The following is a 20,328-nucleotide window of genomic DNA, read 5'->3' as shown; positions in this document are numbered from 1 at the left end:
GTGTGTATTGTTACTAATGTGTATACATATTGCGTTGCTGCCATCAAGTTCTAAATGTTTTTCACGAAATGGTAAAATGTGTCACTTTCAGCATCTGATATGTGTTCTATGTTCTATTGTATATTCTAAAATATGGGTCTACAAATCTATGAGATTTACAAATCATTACATTCTTTTTTTATTTACATTTGACACAGCATCCCAACTTTTTGGAATTGGGTCTATATATATGTATGTATGTATGTGTGTGTGTGTGTGTGTGTGTGTGTGTGTGTGTGTGTATAGAGAGAGAGAGACAGAGAGAGAGACAGAGAGCATGTCTACATTATCCCATACTCATCTCAAACTATGCTAAGTAATATCAAATAGTTTTCCTTGTGTGGTTTCTGACACAGTAAGACACACTGTTATCTATATAAATGGACAAAAGTCACATAACTAACACAGTAGTAGCAGCCATGTTTGCCCATATTTTTGTCCATTTGTGCAACAATACGTCATATAGTGTCAGAAACTAAAAGTCTGTTTGAAATAACTTACAAACTTCGTGTAGTTTGGAACGTATGTGATGATTTAGCCATGGAATTTACACAGTGTTAGCTAGCTATAAGCTCCCATTACTTGCTAGCTACATTAGCTTTGTAGCTCAAATGCAAAACTGAAAAAGCACACATCTTGGCTAATTTAGGTAATAGGAAAATTATGTTAATCAAATTTTTGTCTGTACTTTTACCTTAACCTTGAACAACTGCAGGACAGTAACAAACTTATGTTTGTTTTGTGTTTTTTTCAGGGTGATGGACCCATTTTGAGTACCTCTTCCAGTCCTTTCTTTCTGGGGTCATCACTGGTCTGTCTATTTGTAGCCACAAACCCATCACTGACACCTGCTCTCTTGACCAGCCTGTATGCATCTGCAACTTTGAGTCCAAGTAAAGATTTTTTAATGATAATATTGATCTATTGCCATGCTAGACTGAAACACGATCCCATTAAATAATCATTATAATTAATGCAATGAAAGAACAGGCTGAAGGCAGAAGGCAGACAGATGTTAAGCAGATGATTGTAGAGGTCCAGTGAAATAAAGACACAGCAATTACAATAGAGACAGGAAATAGCTTGTATTTAGAATGTACAGCAATCGATGTATGCGCTGTTGTACTAAGTGAACTATGAACTATGAACTACTGTCTAACTGAAAACATTTTCCTTGTCTGTGCAAAAATTCTTGAACAAAAAAAAGTCTGATTATGGTTTCTTTTTGCAAATCTATGCACTGGAGCTGTATAAGAAGTTTCGGTAGGATGCCTACAGCATTGCTCTCTAGCCCTCAGGCCTGTTTCTGCTGGTGAGATTCTCTGATAATCTGCAGGTCATGAGTCTGCTCATCGATGACATTAGATCCTTTAAGGAGTTCACTGTGCGCAGCTGCAGAGAGGTGGGTCCAGGAGTGTAGTCAATCAATGTGAACCAATGAACATTTTAACTGACTCATTTTGACTGGATTTCAAGTCATACGTTATTGTCATTCTATATATAGAATATAGTTCCTCCTGTACTATTGTGCTGCATTTATTGCGAAACTGGCACAATAAATTGGTACAATAAATATACATAATAAACAATCAATACAACATACAACAGTAATCATAGGTCAGTAAGATGGAGCAAATTCACAGGCTTTAGCAGAAATAATCTGACTGTTTAGATGCATCTTTCAGTGGTGTAAACTATGTAAACCTAACAGCAGATAACGTTGTAATGTATACAGACAATGTGAACCACAGAATGTGTATATGGGACAAAATGTAATGTCTCTCAAATGTACAAACACTATCTATTGATCACTTTGTCTGCACTCTATACAATGGTATCTGCTTTTAAAGACTAATAAAATCCACATCTGATGCTCAGCATGCAAGACATACTCCTCAATGGCATGAACTGTGGAGTGACATTTCGCACACCACACATTTTGCTTTTAGTTTTGTAAGAATTTGAAGCAGTTCTTCACTTCATGCCCTGAGATTTGCTCTTAAAATGTTGAAAACAGGATGTGAGACGTTGCTTGTTTCATTTTTTACAATAACCAGTGTACTACTGAGTACACAAATTAAATGTATCTCCTGTCCAGTTAGATGTGATTACCTCACTTAAAACCTTTGAAGAGCACTTATAATGCTCTATAAGGTATTATGTACTGAAATGCAATGTAAAAAACTTTCTTCATTTAAAGCCTGGAATGACCTGGCATAAAGTGTTATCTGCAGCTTTAGTGCATACTATACATCTACAATGAACATCTAATTGTGACTACTTAAGAGCAACTATCAGGCTTATGTTCTGTTTTATAAGGCGTTTTGTGTGCCATGTAATACCTAATAAATGCATTCATAAAGCATTTTAAATAGAGTCATAGAGTCATAGAAAGTGTTACTCAATGTTTTTGCCCCGCCATGTTTGCTGAATATTTGTGGGTGGCTAATAAAGGAACGTCATGTACAGTATAATAAAATTTGATAGAAAACAAGTGATTGTCATTGACCTCAAAAGCTTTCAGTGTTTGTTGAAGCCATTCATTGAACTCTGTTGAAACTCTTATCTGTTTATACTGTGTGTGTCGACAGTGTGCTTTTAGTCATGGTGATCACTGCAGCCAGTGGGAATGTTATACATATTTACTCCACCACCAGCTTTGAGAACGTCCTCAACCTCAAGCGTCACAATGGAAAAGTATCAACTCATAAGATATGTAGTGATATGCTTTGTGTCACATAGATAAAATTAAATAGTTTTAAACATGATTTAAATGCCTGTCTGTGTATAAGATGGAAGCATGCATTAGTATATTAAAATGAAGTACACTGAAACACATGATTTTTAAAAAGTTTGGAATCACGGTTCTCCATAATAAAAGTCAAATTTGTTGCAGATAAATAATAAATGATTCGAACATGATGCTAGTATAACTTCTGATTTTAAGCAATTAGTAGGAAGCTGTAAAAGATGAAGAAATTTCAGATGTGTCCAAAATGATGAGTGGAGATGTAAATGATTCCGTAATAAGTATAACATTGAGAATGAAGTTATAATAACAATAAACATCAACATGAATAAATAAAATGCAGAATCCAGAATGACTTATAGTTGCATGCAAGCGTTTGGGCACACATCCTCTACAGAGAACACATTTCTGCACACTTTAATGAACAGTTACTGCTTAAAATGTTTTAAAAATAAAAACATAAAATGTGACCTGTGCAAAAGTTATAGTACATTTCATATTTTCTGTTTTTCCAAATACGTTAAATTCAGCAAATAAGAATAAGCTTTACACTAGACTTTGTAGAAAAATTGCATCTTTAAGTTTGTTTTGAGTTAACTTATTTTTTATTTAGAAAATCATAACTCAGTGCCACTCCCAAAAGACTTGAGATATTGAATGAATCATCTAAAAATATCTTCTGGTGTTTATTAGTTTCAATATATACTCTATAATTTATATTTGAATAAAATAACAACAGTGACGTAGTTCTAAACCTTTGAATAGTAGTGTGTATGACAATGTGCAATTACAAGGTGTTTATTTTTCTATGTGGCTGAAGGTGCACTCCATTGTAAAGAGGATGTATGGATGGCATGCACTGCAGAAATAGTGTCAATTTTAATTGCTGAGTCAGTAAAGGTAAAGGTCCCTGACTCTCTCAAGTGGCACTTTGTCATACACAACCAGTAACCACAACGCTAAGGCCAAAAGAAGCACTTTCAGTGCAGATTGTCTCCCTGTTTAAAACAGATTATCCCATCAGTTCAGGAGGTTCTTTTAGCCTGGACAGAAAAACTGACCCCTGAGGGTCACATTTAAATCAAGTGCACCAACAAAGATGGGACAGGGAGCTGTTGAAGGCAAATAGAGACAAATATTCACCACCTAACATCACCCCCACCCCCCCACACACACTGAGCTCACAACAATTTCTGTCTCTGATTTGCTTTCTCGACAGTCTGTGAAAAAAACAATCACTGAGCAGTCAATCAAACACCTCCCCGAACCATTCCCAGCTGACAGCCTTGCAGAAAACTATTACAAATGTCTCCATTGTAAACGCTGTGAAAAGAGCTTAAATCAGATCAGCAAATGCATCAGAAATGTTGTAATGCAGTTATTACCCTGCTGAACAGTTGTACAGCAAACAATATTTTATTCCACCACATATTTTCTGTTATAGTCAGTTTGTTCCTCATTGATCCCTCAATGTGGAGTTTTCTTAGAGCGCCATCAACATGCAAATTTTCATTTTCCTGTCACGCCTTAACATCTTTTATTAAAATTATGTATATTATAGATATCACCTTTTCTGAAATGCCATATCCACTGTTCACATGCATAGTGCTGTAAATTTGATTTGTTTTTATAAATATGAGAAAATCTGGGTGAAAATACAGAAAAGTACTGTTCATCCTGTGAAGCAACAGCAATAAAATGTATATGTAGAAAAGAAAAACTGTAATTTGCTCTTAATTAAATGTATTCTGTAGTGTAAATCTGTTTGCCTTTTATGATACTTACAAAGCCCTAATAAGACATGTATAGCCCAAAAATAATATTTATTTTCTCAGTATGTCACAATAGCTAAAACTTAAAATAATTTATTACACAGTTTGGTATAAAGTTATTTAGTATTTCATTCTTAGGTTTTACAAATGACATGTAATCCATTAAACACAAATCTGTTAATGGCAAAAGTTTTTGGATAAGTGAAGCTACAGTGGTAATATTGCTGTTATATATTTCACTGAAAAAAGTACAAAGAAATTACTTTTAATGTTTTGGCTGCCCAACCTTTGAGCACTCAGACAGCATTGCGTGAGAAAGCATCTTGCTTTGTGTTAAATACAGCTGCATTGCCTCAGAAAAACATTGTCACTTTACACAGTCCATCTCCACATCAAGAAATGCAATCTGAAACTCTATTATGCAAGGAGAAAGGCATACATCAATTCCATGCAGAAACACCACTGAGTTCTCTGGGTCCAAGCTCACCTCAGATGGTCTGAAAGACCAGATCATCAAACTCTCAGATGAGTAAAGATCTCAGCGTGTTTGTGGGAAAAATGGGTGTGGAGTTCTCTGTCCCAAAGACAAAAGGGACCATCCAGACTTTAATCAGTGAAAGGTGCAAAAGCCAACATCTGTCATGGTATAGGGGTGCATCAGTCCCCACAGCATGGGTGACTTTCAAATGTGTGAAGGTACCATCGACAAGGAGGCATATATTGGGATTTTAGAGAGACGTATGCTGCCATCAAGACACTGTCTTTTCCTGGAACATCCATGATTACCTCATCAAGACAATAACAGGCCTCATTCTGCCCGTGTCACTGCCGTAATACGTCATGAAAAGGAGAATCAGACAACAAAGACCACAGACTGTTGAGCAGCTGAAAAGTCCAAAGAAGCAAGTGTTAGCAGCATTGTATAATCTAGGATATCCTAAGCAGGAAGGAATTGGCCATGTGGTAGAACAACTGGAGAAAGACAGAAAATTCTGTTTTTTTATTTACCTACTTGCAACTTTTTTCACCAGGCCCCTGTTGCTCCTATCACTAAGGTTTGTTGCTGCAGATTTTAAACAAAAAAGCAACCTAAGGCATATCTGTGCTGCTGGTCGTATCTTCTGTATTTGAATGAACTGAATTGCACTGGATTTGGCAGCTGGAATTAGCTGAAGTATTTCCTAATATCCATGATGTTATCAAATGTTTTGAGTTGATTGTGCCTAGTTGACTTTACTCTGTGGAATTTGTTAGTGTATTCGCAACTGCCACCTAGAGAACCTGAATAAACCACAGCAGGTTTCCAAAGAACTGCCATACCAATATCATGTGAAATAAATATAGGGTTATAAACACCCTTGTAGAGATGTCAGTCATATATTTTATGTTTATATCAGCTGATTACACCATTTAATGTAAATGAAACATTTGAATTTTGTAATGATAACAAAATAAAAATGAACCTCTGACTTTGCGACTAGCTGCATGCATATGTGAATTTCTTTAGTAAACATTATCCGCCCTTTTTTTGTGGTTTCCAATTAATATTGTGTCACGCTTTATGCATAACTGTCAGCACCTGAAGTGTATTTTTGTATTACTGTAGTGAATTTGAGCCCCTATCATGGTCATGTACATCAGCGAGACTGATTTTTGACTTAAGCCCTGGAGACATTTACCGTTAAAAGTGAATTATCTCTGTGTCCTTAGACGGTCATAATTTCTGATAACCGGTTGCTGCTAATAGTGTCTGAGAAGGATGTCTGTTCATCTGGCTGAAGAGATATGGAAGTTTTGTTATGCTGAGATGTTCATCATCAAGTCTGACCTGGAGGAAAAGTATGACTATAAAAAAATACAAGTATTCATCACTCCAGTCACACTGCCCAAATTAATGAATTGACTTATTGTGTTTTTTTTAACACCAATTACTAACAAGTTCAGTCCATTGTGCAGTTGAAGGATAGGGTGCATGAGCTGAAGATGGAGAATGAATACCAACTCAGGCTCAAAGACAAGACTTACAACAAGAAGATGAAAGAGTTTACAAGGCAATTTGGACAGGAAATAGAGTCACTGAGCATTAGGATTCAGGTTTTGTCAGTTCAAATTTCAGAAGTGTTATTAATAGTCCTGTAAGAGTCTGATAGTCTGTGTAGCTCTTTATTGATAAATGGAGTGTTGGTTTTGAAAAAGAGAGAGAGAAAGTATAAAAGATGAAATCAGAAAGAGAGAGGGCTGTATTTCGACTTTGTCTAGACAGTTTAAAAAGTGTTATGAAATAGTTTGCTTATGTCCTTGAGTTTCATTCACCCACGCTGCCCACAATCCAGCTGAAATTAAACTTGTTTAACATTAACATTAACCCTCATTCTGCCCTTCCCCCATCAGTCACATGAGACAGTCAGTCCTTATCCATCTTTCCTATATTTTCTTCATTCTTCTCACCCCCTGTCGTCTTAGCCCAGAGCTCAGAGTGCATGAACAGGCAGAAGCTGATGAAGTAGTGTGATGAATGTTGTCAGGAGCAGCAGAAGCAGTCTCAGTGTAGGCAGCGGAGTTGAGATGCTGGAGGTCATGGAGGAGAAGAAGATCCTGGCCTGGTGCAGATCAGAGTCCATTACGAGGCCAAGATGAAGGAGAAGGCCATGGTGCTGGACAAGGTCATTCTGCTGGCAGCATTAGGGTTGACCTCGCAAATGGGTCAGGATGTGATTTATTCTGTGAAAGATGCAGCCAATGAGGGATGATACAGCAGGTATGCAAAAGATTTACAATGCATACATTAATGTTTAAAAGTTTAAAATCACTTGTCGTATTAATAATTGTTGCTGACATATTATAAACTAGAGACCAAAAACTCTTTTTACATTAATCAGTATTGTAATATTCTTTTCTACGTTGGAAACAACAGGAGCCTTTACAACTCAAGCCAACGAATAATGATTCTAAAATAGAACACTGTTGATTGTTTTTGATAAGTTAGATGGACTTATATAGTAATTCCAGGTATTTGCTACGGTGTTTACACAAGCTTGCGGTGGTATTCCAGCTTGTTGTTAGGGCATTGCTTGGTGTTGCTAGGTGGTTGCTAAGGTGTTGCTAGGGCATTGCGATACTATCCCAGGTGGTTGTTAAGATGCTGCAAGGACTTTGCCATGCTGTCCCATGTGGTTGCTAAGGTGTTTCTAGGCCTTTGCTATGCTGTCCCATGTGGTTGCTAAGGTGTTGCTGGGCTATTGCTATGCTGTCCCAGGAGGTTGCTTAGGTGTTGCTAGGTCATTACTATGCTATGCCATGTGGTTGCTAAGGTGTTGCGTGGCCATTGCTGTACTATTCCAGGTGTTGCTAGACCTAGTCATGCTATTCCAGGTCATTGTTAAGAAATTGCTAGGCTCCTATGCTGTTGCTAGGCCATTGCTAAGGTACCTGACTTGGTAGCTAAGGTGTTACTAGGCCGTTGCTATGCAAAATCAAACAATTTGGGTATAGGCTCTATGATCCTGCAAAGTTTCATGGTTCCAGCTCAAAAGCTGTTGAAGGAGTAGCAAAATTCTAAATATGTTGTTCTTGACACATCTTTTTTTTATTTTTTACAGCTTCCTATAAAATTATAAAAGTTGTAGAGTGCTCGCTAAGGTCGCACTAATATGGGAATTGTGGGGCAATGCTAATATCCAATGCCGATCCTTTTTTAAAGCAAAAAGCTGCTGATACTGATATAATTCCCATAACATTCCTAGAGCTAGCTTCATATTAAAATCATTTTACACATGGATCTGCAGCAAAATTGGTAATTCCAACCTTTCTAAACATTATTCCAGACAGTTGAATACCTATATGTCTGTACAGAGGGAAGTTGTCAGGTTGTGTACATGTGTGCATATTTGAGTGTGTCTGCCTGTGACTGTGGGTGGTCTGTCTCATAAAGCAGCCCCAAATCAGGGCGTGAAAGCAAGATGTTTAAAGCACATGGCCACTCTCTCCTGCTGTGACACTGATTAGAAGAGAGGAGACAGATTAATCAAGGGGGACCCTGGCGTTTGGCCGAGGACATCGCCGCTATCATGAAGGAAATGCGACGTCGGCTTCCATCAATCCGGAACAGTGGGAGAGGCTGAGCGATGAAGGCTCTGCATAATCACCTTATTATTTCACTCCTGAGCCCCAGCTAAATTAATCTTATTAGGGTCTCCATGCCAGTGATGCAACCCTGAATGGAAAAGGCCATGTTAGAGATCGGGATAAAAGAGGATGGTTTAAGTGGAAAGCTCAAAGTGAAGTGTTCAGCTTGTTATGGATGGCTTGACCTGGATTGACCTTTTCATCTACCTGTGCCTTTGTTTTCTTCATTTAAATCATGCCGTCCTCACTTTCTCTGTTTTCCTCTTTTATCTCCTTTTTTACAACCCTCTGCCTTTCTATTTTTTCTCTGCTTGAATGACTCTTTCTCTGCTTCTCTCTCTCTCTCTCTGCCTCCGATATTTTGCTCATTTTTTGGCCTTTCCCAATGGATATGTGCAGTTTAATGGACTCAAAGCAAAAAAGTGTTCTTCAGTACGATAGAAGAACTACTTTTGGTTCCCCAAAGAGCCTTTCCATTGAGTGCTTTAGGTTGAGTTCTTAAAGAAGCACTGATTTGGAAAGTTCTTCAAGGAACCAAACGTGACGCTGCCCTGAAGATTTCTTTTTGACACTTTTGTGAGCACTTATGCTAATGTTGTCTCTGTTTATCTTTTTTCTGTCTCTCTGATATCAACACATAAACACATACATGCACATGCAGTGTCAGGAGGACATTCAGGGCCAGCAGAGAGAGTTTGAGGAGTGTAAGAAGCAGACAGAAGAGGATGCAGACAGAGGCGCTGAAGGGCGATTCGGACACTTTGAGGAAGATGGTCAGCAATTACCAATAACACACATTTTGCCCTTGATGGTCACCTCGGTTTAATGAATTTTGAAGGTCAACACTAAACATGATTCTTAGAGGTGTAAATCTGTTCATATACAGTACTGTGCAAAAGGTGCCTAAGAAAATCATATTTAAAAAGCTTTTTTAAGTAATTTAAAAAGTAAGTGTTTATTTGCTCAGAAAACACTGATATTAGAGTAAATACAAATAATATTAACACAATAGGTAGTAATCAATACTGTCAACTCAGTATTAATTGTAGTTATCATCCAGTACCCAGTTTGACTGGGGGCACTGGGGAGAAGTCTGGAACCAAATGCCTTGTTGCTTTATATTGCAGTAATATATGTCTGCATTATATTTTTAAGCTATATCGTGTTTTACTGGCAGAAACACATTTACTACTTAGATGAATGGTTGTGAACAGTTTGATTAGGTGCCTAAGACATTTGTGTAGTGCTGCACGTTGGGATATTTTGTTAATACAACTGATACTGAGCGATCATGGACAACAGTTCACATAGTATATCCAAATATTATTTTGTTAGGCAAACATCATTTCCCCTGAAATTCTGTACTGAACCTTGTAACAATTACACACATAAACATGTTTGTCAGGATGCAGGGTCATGCATATGTCCCATTGGTATCTTTAGATATATTTACTGTGTTTAGAATTCTGCGTTTTGTAATTATTTTAAACATTGTCATATCATTCATGTTACATTACTCCAACATAATAACATTTTAGAGTTCAAGCTTTGTAAAATTCCTTTCATAGTCAATATGAAGCCAACTAGATAACTAGATAGCAAGCCAACATGATCTCTTGGCGTCAGTGTACTGCAACGTTGCTTAGATACGTAGCTGCTGTTTTAGTTAAGATTCATAATTACAAATTATACTTTTTGTGGAAGGCAAAGTTTTAATACGTTTATGTTATTTTTTTTAATCAGTAATTAATCTTTTTTTTTCCCAATTTTCCCCCCAGTTTAGTTGTATCCAGTTCCACCCACTAGTTAGTACTTCCCCAGTCACACGATACCACTTAGGAGGGCGAAAGACAGCACAGGCTTCATCTGAGAAGCGGCACTGCATCTTATCGAACTGCCCCTAATGTAATGTCATTGGACAGCTGAATGCGCTTGGAGGAAAGCGTCAGCAGGCTAGCATCGTGCTGAGTGATGGGGGAGACAGGGAGCCATTCTACCCATCCAGAGAGCGAGGCCAATTGTGCTTTTTTGGACTCCCAGCCACGAATGGCTGTAACATCACCAGGGATCGAACTTGTGATCGCTTGTTGATAGAAACAAACATGTGGACGGCTGCATGAATCTTTACATTAATGTTTTGTTTGTATTTATTTATAATATCACTGCATTTTTCATGAATAATCACTAGAGCTAAAGAAGGATGGCATATTTGTCTCCATCACATTCTTGAAAGGGTTTAGCTCACTGCCAAACTCTGTAGACTCAGTGCCATGCATGCACTCTCACACACACGCACATACACACACACACACACACACACACACACACACACACACACACACACATACAGTGCCCTTCACAAATATTGTCACCCTTTTTCATATTGAGAGAAAGTATCATCAAAGAATCTCCATGGATCACAGATGTGGAACTGTAGGCATAATTTAGGTCTTGGGGTCAGAACATTTCCCAAACTTCAATCAAACAGCATCTATGTAACCACAAGTTGTTTGTTGGGGGGTGGAGGGGGGGGGTACCAGAAGAAAGCATCTGCTGTCAAGGACCAACAAACTCAAGCACCAACAGTTTGGCAAACGTTACTGGAACAGTGGGACAGTGTTCATGGTCAGATGAAACCAAAATAAAGAATTTTGGCAACAAACACCAGAGGTGGCTTTGGCATGGACACAAAGATATTATCTATTATCTCTGTACAGGGAAGCTGCACAAAGTTTTAAATGAAGGGGTGCCAATAATTGTGGCACACACAGATTTGAGAAAAATATTTCCTAATGAGATTTAGGTTTTTTTTAGATTAGATTTAGGTTAGATTTTTGTGAATATTTTGAATGAAAGATCAAAAGTAAATAAGTAAAAAAAATATATATGGACAGGGACAAAAAATTGGCTCTGGCATTTTGGCCCAGACCAGCGCACCACAATCGATCACACACACCACCCATCTTTGCGTTCCGCTGACTATGTGTACTGACTGTGCCATTATTTAAAAACGTAAAGCTGTGTAATAAATAAAAGGGAATCAAGGAAGAGTAAGAGCAAACAACATGTGACAAATACCTTCAATAAGTGACATAATGAGACAGAGGGAGAGAGGAAGTAAATGATTAATCAGATGATTGGTGTTTTCCAGACAAAGTAGCATTGAATGAACTGCTAACTGCTAACTCATTAAGTCTAAAAGGATGCGGATGAATTCTTCAATGAATCCTTAAAAAACAAGTGATAACATCCTGTCAGAGAGAGGGGGAGAGGTTCAGGCTTGTAGAGAGATGCTACATTACAATTAATATTTTCACAATCATTTTATTCATTTCATTTCACCTTATTAGGCTACAAGAGCAGCTTTCTCAATAACTCCCTCTTCAACATCATGAGGATGTCTTTTTCAGTGGCCATCAACATAAATGTTTCAAACTCACCTCATGCTGATGCTACTTTACAGCATGTCTCTTTTGCATAGCCAGAGGTAAATTACTGTATCAGGCAGACCAAATTTAATGTAAAGATAAAAGAAATATCGAGAGATATTTAACTCAGAAATGCTTTGTTGGTGTGACCATGGTAAGTTACAGTGTTGCCAAAGCATTTAGGTGGGTTTATTGTACATCAGACTATTCATCAATCAACAAGAGTCAAGTCAAAGTTTATTTGTATAGCGCTTTTTACAACAGGCGCAAAGCAGCTTTACAGAAAAATCCAGGTCCAAGCCCTCATGAGCAAGCCATTGGCAACAGTGGCAAGGAAAAACTCCCTAAGAGTAAGAGGAAAAAACTTTGAGAGGAACCAAGACTCAAAAGGGAACCCATCCTCCTCTGACCGACACCCGATAGCAAAACAATAACATATGAGCAACATGAACAGAGAATAAGGTTCTACCATTAATTAAAACAAGAAATGGAAAAAAACAGCATGTCATTGGACAGAAGTATTTAGAGTGAGAAACAGATCTGTGAAAAACAGTCACTTTAACCAGTGAAAACCAGTAAGTACTGTTAGAAGTGTATAACAGAGAACCATGAACATCAATGACTACTGTTAGAAGCCTGTAATGATGATCTGTTGGTATGAATATGATAAGCACTCAGAGCTTTGCAAGATGGAGGTGCAAGTGAAGCAACGTCTATGATTAAATAGTTTGAGTCTGTGTGTGCAGCAGCAGTATCATCAGAAGAGTCAGTGGCATGCAGGTAAGGCTTTGTGCACAGCGTTGGACAGCAGGAAGCTGTATATACAGATATCTGTCCACACTCTGTCTTTCCCTCTGTGAACAGTTGAGTAACCTGCAGAAGGAGGTAGGTGAGGTAGAGACGAAATCTAAAGAAATTAATTATTTGTTGTTATTTGCATGCTTGTGAATCTACTACACACAAATGTGGCCAAACCATACATACAAGTATAACCAATACAAGTAAAACAATATCATTACTTAGAGAAGTAGAAATTCTTCAAAATGTAGTTGGTCATTTCATATAACAAATGCTAATGTAACTAGTTTCACTGATAAAGTAATGTGTTTACTTGATTGAAATGTGAGAATCATTTCTACATTTACAAAATACTCTGTACTGTTTGGAAGTTTGGAATCACTTTTCAAAAGTTTCAATGTTTTCAGTAATGTAAAATCAGCTTGGTTGCAAGGTCCTACGTGGATTCTGGGCAACTTTACAAGTTTTAAATAATTAGCAGGACACTAAGACGCTGTAATAAAAAATGAATAGATGTTAGATGAGTCTAGATTCAAGAATGCAAGTGTAAAAGTTTCTAAAATGACTAAGAAAGCTGTACTAAGAAAACAATGAGAGCTCAGTTATAATAAAATGAATATCCAGAATGTATCGTATTAAAAAATTGAGATAACATCTCAAGGCAGATAACCTTATTAAAAAAACAAATGTAAATATATAATTGCGATACATAATTTATCATTGAATGACCTCACAGAGTTCTTGCCTTTTGGAACACGTTAGACAGTTATTGCATATGAAATATCATTGGTAATGTGACAAGGGATTCCAGACCTTTAAAGGTAATGTATATTACACAAACATAATTGTTATCAGAATTAAGTAAAAACAGTCATTCGCCTAATATATTTTATTCCCAAGAGGCGCACATTTGAATTTGAGTAATTTATTTCTGTGTATTGCCCATCTCTGACTGCATATCGTCACTTTTCATGATGAATGAATGAGCTGGTCATCATTCCTGACCCAGATTTAATGAGTGACCACTGAGTGACCATGTGCTCTCACATGAGACCAAGCCAAGGTCAGTGTAAACGTGTCGCTCAGTATGAGCCAGCAGCAAGCCTGCAACTAATGAATAATCACACAGCATCAGCATGTGATCACACACCTGTTTTAATATTCTTTCTCTCCCTCTCTCTCTCTTTCTCTCTCTCTCACGCTCTCTCTCACTCTCTAATATCAGGTCACTCCTGTCCCCTCTTCATATCTCCCTCTCTCTCTGTCCCTTTGACAGTGCACATCTATTATCTTGCCTTTATTCCGCTGTCAAAGCCCCCCAGCATCAACCACAGTGCTCACAGTGAATAATAACCACCAACACAAGCTTGTTGTTCGAACACAATTGATGTGTGACACATGCAGTGTGTTTCATCTCACTTTGAAAGGGTGCGCATATTTTATCATTAGGATTATGACGAGAAGAGGGTGTTTGAATCTGCCGCACTCCAGAGTTCTTGCCTTTGGACTTCGCTCACTTACTGTCATTGAGAGCACACTTGATCTTTTAAATGTTAAAAATGCCCTATCAGATAGATTAGACCTGCTCTGCACAGCGTCCAGGGCCAAGTGGATTGAGAGGGAGAGAAAAGCCACAGAAACATTTGCCATTAAACGTTCTTCTACGAGAGCAATATTAAATGCTAATGTATAAACTGAAATAGAGCATTTATGTGATAGACCCAGATAGCTCATAGACTCTCTTGCAGTGATTTAAATTTGATTATGATGATACAGCATGAGTGAAACAAAATAAGCAGGCTGCTGCAGGGTGTGTGATGACAACATGGCTACTTGAGACAGATCTGTGGCCTTGTTTTGGTATTACTGTTGCACTTTCAGTCAATTATGTTATGTCAAGTGTGAAATCTACCTTATTTGGCATGAAGTTCAGCTCCAAAACAAGTTTTATGGTATATGTATCTTGCAGTAGCAGATCTATGAGAAGAATAAGAGGAAACAAGAACAGAAGAGGTTCAAGGTTATGTTGGACTACAAAGTGAAGGAGATGTGAAAAGAGTCTTGAGAGAACGCTATCAGTCACATGAAGAAACAGATTCAAGAGGTGAACTGCAAAGACAAAATTTAAAGAGCCCATATTTGACATTTTTCTTATATTTTTCCCTGATGTCTCCTTATGACATTTCTGTGAATTTAGGTATCAAAACAGTCATAATTAATTTTTATGACAATTTTCCAACCTGTGTTTTTTCCCTGTTTGTGTTACTGTGCCTATAGGCGAGGGCTTGGCTGGCAGGTTGTTATGCTCACAGGTGATGGCCAGACCCAGGAACTGTACATGCATGGGAGAAAAGACGGGTCTTACTGGACTCTGGCAGCACCATCACACTGGGGTGGCCCTCAATGACCCCCTGGCTCACCCACGCTGATGAGAAAATCCCTGTCTCCTGTGTACACAGGGACACTCGCCACTTCCCCTCTGCCTGGGTCTGGATCAGCAATGGGCAGCAAGAGTGGCCCCTCACTATTTGCCTGGTTCCAGACCCGACCCGGTTCTGGGCTCATAGGCCAGGACTTTCCTGGTTTTGATGCCGGAGTGCAGTAAACAGGGTTTCATAAGAAAGGTTGGTGGACAACAGGAAGCTGACCAGAAGCATTGCCCATGGCCTGCCTTGGTGGCATGTGACAGGGGTGAGAGTGGAGATGTGAGGTCGGAAGGTGAGAGGAATGATCAAATCACCCCTTTCTTTTTCTCTTCCGACAGGCCCAGAACAAGGTCCAGTTTGCTGGGAACCTACTCGTATCATCTGACTTTTTATACGTAGTAGATAGTGGTAAAATAGTGGTATATATGTATATATATATATATATATATATATATATATATATATATATATATATATACATATATATGTATTGCCGATACACATTTATAATACCTATGAACTCCACAACATATATATACACTTAACTCTATACTAATCCCATATACGCTTAGACTACATTTGTAGATGCTTAATGCGCTGTATTGGCTAAGCATCGACAGAAAACAGCCTTGCACAAAATGTAGCATGTCACATCAAGGCTTGCCTTGGCAATTAGAATTCAAATGAGCCTAAGATACTGGTGAGGTGAAACAGATCAGCACTAACTGCAGCTCGAGAGAGAGAGAGAGAGAGAGAGAGAGACAGAGAGAGAGAGAGAGAGAGAGAGAGAGAGAGAGAGACAGAGAGAGAGAGACAGAGAGAGAGAGAGACAGAGAGAGACAGAGAGATCGATAGTTGATCTCCTTTTTTTTGTAGATGGAGAAAGAACTGAACACTTTCCACTAGAGAAACACAGAGCAAAGGCAGGCCATGGCTGAACTCAAGCTCAGACTCAGCACCAGTGACAAGAAGATGCAGATGATGGGGCATTTAAGTTCAGGGGTTGTGGAGATGAGGATCAGAGATAAAATTCATTTTAGTAGTAGCTACACTATAAAAAAGAACTGCAACATTACAATCATGTTTTTTTACTAGCTTTATGCACTAAAACAAACATTTTCACTGCAAAGGAATTAATAATAAGATGAATAACCAAATAATAAGCCTGTGGGTTATTTTAACTGTGCATTTAGTGTGACACATTAATACACAGTACTAACTGTCCTACTAACAGTACTAACAGTAACTAACCAACTGGTGTGCAGTGTGGAAGTGCTGGTGTGCAGGTTTCAGACTGACCTCCATCACTACATGGGTTTGAACCAGGAGCCCATGAAACTGAAGATGAACACTGGCGAGCTTCACCAGCACAATGCCCAGCAGTACGACATGGTCAGATTTTAGAAAATTCCAGAATATAATGCTGTACAAAAAGAAGGGCCTGCAAATGAATGTGTGTGTACGGCAGATGGACACAGTAAGCATGGATGAAAATATTCCGAAGGAGTTCACTCATCACGGGGAATACATGGAGAAGAACATGGATCCTCTCAAGACTAAGCTGACCAAGGATCAAGCCACATATCGCTCAGAGAACCACAGAATTCTACCAGAAGACATTTAAATGCATTGAAATTTGTTTGTAACATGTTTCTCTCAGTACAGGCACATTGTGAAGGTTCTTTACCAAATTAAGGGTTCTCCCCAGAATGTTTATGTTAAGTGGAGGTTCTTTAAATTTTAAAAAGGTTCTTCAGACTCAGTCAAACAAAGGTTCTTTAGAGAAACAAGAACGATTCTGCTATGGCAGAAGAACCTTCTCTCTGCATGTATTTCTTCTGAATGCATTTCTTTGATAGGGTGCAGCTTTTGTATTGTGTCCAGAATTTCACAATTTCACTGTTTTAGAATGTTCAGTATTCTGAATGCATATGAAGGTGTGTACTGTCAACCTAACCTAAATTCTTCTGTCTTGGAATTTCTAGAAATTTTGTCACTCAGTAAAACTCCATCTCTGTGAATCTATTAAAATATGCTGTATTTAGTTTCCACCTTAAAGTATGAATGTTTACAGACATTTAGAGAGAGCAGGCGATTATGCAGAAGTGATTAATAGATGTGTGTTTGTAAGAACATTCGTCTGCCTGTTTACATTGCTGTTTGTGTGTGGCTGTGTGTGTTCCTGTGCAGGAGAACATTACTCTGATTAGTGAGATTAATGATTTGAGGAAGGAGCTGAAGCCTTTGTGCTTTCAGCTTGCAAGAACCAGCTCGGTCACCTCAACGCACCTGAAAAACACTCCAGTCTGGAGTTTATAGTAAAAACTGCAGGACTTGTGCTGTTGTTTCTGGTGAGGTCATCAGTATGGATATATCGATAACAAGACCGACCACCTGATTGATCTTTCACAACCACAGAACTGATTTGCTTTTCTTTTATTGGCAGAGACAACATACGATATGAAGGGAAAAAAAACTATGTTCAGGGAAAAACACCTTATTTCTGTGTGGATCATCCAAAGAATTACATGAATCACATTTTACTGTAATGGCTGGTGATGACATTTATTTTTCCAACCACTAGAGGTCACCATTTTGAGCAAAAGTACACTGAGCTTCAGTATAATACTGTCTTTTCTAAGATTAAGTCAAAATCAAAGAAGGGTTTTTTTATTGGCATTAGCATTCAGTGATGTCTCTTTCTGTTTATATTATGTACCTATACAACCCTTTATGTTTTTATAAGTGAGTTTACACATACTTTAACATACTTGTGTGTGTGTGAGAGTCAACAGTCAAGAAACACCCAAATATCGGACATATAGACATACAGTTGGCACAATCTCATCATTACCCTTATGTTTTATACCATCAGGTGTACTTATCCAATCCTGGTCCTGGTGTAGCCCCTGCCGTGCGAATTGTAGTGTTAGTTCTCCTAACAGACCCACTTCAGTTCATGAAAGGCTTGTTAATAAACTCATTAGCTGGCTCAGGTGGGTTTGGGGGGAGGGTAAACACTAAAATGTGAAGGACAGAGGATACTCTGAGAGCAGGGCTGGGAACCACTGGGCTACTATATAATGTTAATGATGTTATTAGTCTATCTTTAAGCACCTCACAGATATTTAAGTGGTTCCTAACTTTTGAATCATGCTGCACATATGACAGACATTAGCCCATCTTCAGTGATATCAAATTATTTATCGGAAGTTCTACAAAACAGTGCTATACTATCTCCATGTGAGAGTGAAGGAAGAGAAGAGGAGAGAAATGCTGAGGTCCAGCATTTCAGTTCTCCTTCATCTACTAAACTACACCCCATTATTAACTCAGCACTTCCTTCCATCCACCTCTAGCAAAGAGACCAAGTTGATGGCTAAGTTTTTGACTTTGTCTCCAACAAAATGACAATAGACTTGCCAAAACAAAAACAAAAACATACATGGATGTAATTATGCCATGTTTCCATTCAATCAAATAAAGTCAGCACATACAGACTTTATTACATTTTCAGTGTGTAAGTCATGTTTTGGGTGTTTGGGCAGTAGTGCTCAATGATGACAGTACAGAGCACATTTCTTCGTAGAAGTGCTTTATATATGATATTTATAGAAGTGCTTTTATTTATATATAACCTTTCCAAGTAATTGTAAGAGCCAAAGGGAATTACAGCAAGTTGTCAAAGGTTTTGCATAATTTTAAATGTTTGAGATATGAGCAGTCATTCAGAGTGGTTTAATGTGACATGGTGCATTGTAGAGAAACTGACACAGATTTCCTTATAATGGTGGTGATAGGAACTAAGGGTTGCAAGGTGTACAATCAATTATGACCATTTTATTTACTATCCAAAACAACTAGTGAACCTATCTGAAACATTTATGTGGGACCCTGAACGTGGGTCAGATAGGTTCATTTTGGGTTCCATGGGCTCTGCTTGGGTTTGCACATGGGTTGTTACTGGGGCCCAGTTGGGCTGCCCAGGAAAACCTACATGGACTTCAACTGGACTAGCCAATATATAGATATAGGTTTTATCTGAGACACTGTGGATAATAACATTTTTTGAGGTCAAGGTGTATTTTTAAGTAAATAAATACCTCAGAAAATATGGATGTAATTATTATTATTATTATTATGCAGTGGGTAGTGCTGTCATCTCACAGCGAGAAGGGCCTAGGTTCAGTTCCCTGGATGGGCAACCAGGCTCCTTTCTGTGTGGAGTTTGCATGCTCTCCCTGTGTCTGCATGGATTTCCTCTCACAGTCCAGAGACACGCAGTCAGGCCAAATGGAGATGCTAAATTGCCCCTAGGTGTGAAAGTATGTGTGGATGTATATGTCTGTGTGTGATGGACTGGCAACCTGTCCAGGGTGTGTCCTGCCTTCTGCCCAGTGACTGCTGGGATAGGCTTTAGGCACCACGACCCAGAAGGATAAGTGGTTTAGAAAATGTGTGTGTGTATTATATTATTATTATTATCATTATTATTATTATTATTATTATTACTATATACATTCTATTGTGCATGTGTTCCAGGAAGATTCATTGTGTAAATCCATAAACATATCTAACATGTAAACATGTAAAAAACATGTCTTTTGCCCTGGTTAACAATGGTTAGTCTTTTTGATTGATTGTTTACTGAGTTTGTTTAGTCAGACTTCACATCAATCACTTTTTCTTGTGAGGAAACACTCATAAACTTTTAAAAAAGATGGTTCTTCAAAGGTTCTTTAGTAAAGGGAATGGTTCTATATAGAACCATGAGTTCTACATAGAACCATTCCATGCTTCAGTGATTCTTTGCATGGTGAAACTGTTCTTCAGATCAATGGAGAATGTGTTGCATATATGGCTCTTTTTGAAGATGGTTCTATATAGGACCAAAAAGGGCTCTTCTACTGTTACAAGCTTGACATTGTAACCATAGCAGAACCATATATAATAACATTCTCCGGTTGTTAACCTGAGACGATTTCCTGAGC

This window comes from Colossoma macropomum, unplaced genomic scaffold (assembly GCF_904425465.1).
Source record: "Colossoma macropomum unplaced genomic scaffold, Colossoma_macropomum, whole genome shotgun sequence".
NCBI lineage: Eukaryota > Metazoa > Chordata > Actinopteri > Characiformes > Serrasalmidae > Colossoma > Colossoma macropomum.
The sequence above is the reverse complement of the archived record's forward strand: the minus strand, read 5'-3'. Positions refer to the sequence as shown.